Raw genomic sequence first — 559 nt, 5'->3', positions numbered from 1 at the left:
GGATTTTTTTTGCGATTTACTCCTTTTTACCATGCAAATAAATTGCAGTCACCAATTTTTGTGTGCCCTATGGCCGTGCTTGGAAGTTCTAGTATCTCATTCAATTTGCTAACCACTCTGACCCGGCCCGGTCTTGAACCTGGTGGACAGGGTCACGGGTCTGAACCAACCCGACCCATGCCCAACCCTAATGTAAGAATTGATATATATTTTTAGTACACATTTAATATTTATAAGCTAAGATTTATATGATGTTTTCTCTTGACTTTTGAGAAGAACTTGCACAATGGTGGTCTTTTTTTTGAAGTAAAAATAGGACAAGGCGCCTTATAATTCACAATGGTGGTCTTGGCTACTACTTTGTGTGTAAATAAGCCTTTGCAATAACTGGATCCCTCTTGTTCTTGATTTTTCTCATTTTTATCTTTTGTGATTTTTTAGAGGGCGGTGTTAATGAATAGTTTCTTCGTAGAATTTGTTGCATTTTCACTAAGATTGGTCTATGATGGAAAATGGAAATATCTTGATGCATTTAATGGTGAATAAATATAGGCTCTTT

The sequence above is a fragment of the Asparagus officinalis genome, chromosome 8 (assembly GCF_001876935.1).
Source record: "Asparagus officinalis chromosome 8, Aspof.V1, whole genome shotgun sequence".
Lineage (NCBI taxonomy): Eukaryota > Viridiplantae > Streptophyta > Magnoliopsida > Asparagales > Asparagaceae > Asparagus > Asparagus officinalis.
This window is presented reverse-complemented; position numbering follows the sequence as displayed.